The sequence below is a fragment of the Penaeus monodon genome, chromosome 23 (assembly GCF_015228065.2).
Source record: "Penaeus monodon isolate SGIC_2016 chromosome 23, NSTDA_Pmon_1, whole genome shotgun sequence".
In the NCBI taxonomy this organism is placed as follows: Eukaryota; Metazoa; Arthropoda; class Malacostraca; order Decapoda; family Penaeidae; genus Penaeus; species Penaeus monodon.
This window is the reverse complement of record NC_051408.1, coordinates 31,132,711-31,133,600: the sequence shown is the minus strand read 5'-3', so window position 1 is coordinate 31,133,600 and position 890 is coordinate 31,132,711.

The following is an 890-nucleotide window of genomic DNA, read 5'->3' as shown; positions in this document are numbered from 1 at the left end:
GTGAAACGGTATCCAAAAGTCATCTAAGTACAAATCCCGAACGCTTAACTTCCACCGAAACACAGTTTACGAAGTCCTCTGCGTCCGGATTCAGTGCCGCCGGATAATCGACCTCGCGTGAGATTCTACAGCATCTCTGCGCAAATGAATCGGATTAGCGCGGCTATTTCTCTTCCGACGAGTCGCCTTTTCACCGCCGCAAAAACCTGATGTCTCCCGGGATGATGCGATGCCCGTAGGCGTACGCTGCTCTGCCAACACACTATAGCAACTTGTGCAAATCATCGCGCCTGCGTTTCACTTAATGGACTTTAAGTGCCCTGTAATGCCCTATTTGGCACTCTCTTACCCTGCCAAAAGGACGCCGAAGGGGGTACTTAGCGCCGATCGGGAGTCAAAGGTGAGGCGAGAAGCGGGGTATGATGTACGGCGGCCGACAGACCTTTCGGATGGCTGCGGTGACACGATAATTCCTCTTCATTTGTGCTCGGATTTCACCTCTCTCTTTCCTTCCCCTGCCCGCTCCCCCTCCCTTTTGAGAGACCCTGACACCACGCCCCTAAAGAGACTTCAGTCACACCGTCTCGAAAAAAAGTCCTTCCCGATTGCAAGAATGGCCCTGATCCGCTTTGTTCAGATGTTGATGAACAGTCACCAATAACATGCTACTAATTCCTTTCCCCTTGGCTTGTGCACTGGGACACGTGGGATGTGTATTTCGGGACCTTTAAGCTTTCGCTCAACTGTAACTTTACCGGCGGGGAGCAATTAAGAAGCTTCGAACTTACATTTTAAAATGTTATGCTCGGCGAAATGAACACGGAGAGTGAGCTTGCAACCTCCCCGTGCACTACACTATGCAAGTAACACAATCGCATCTTCTCAAATAT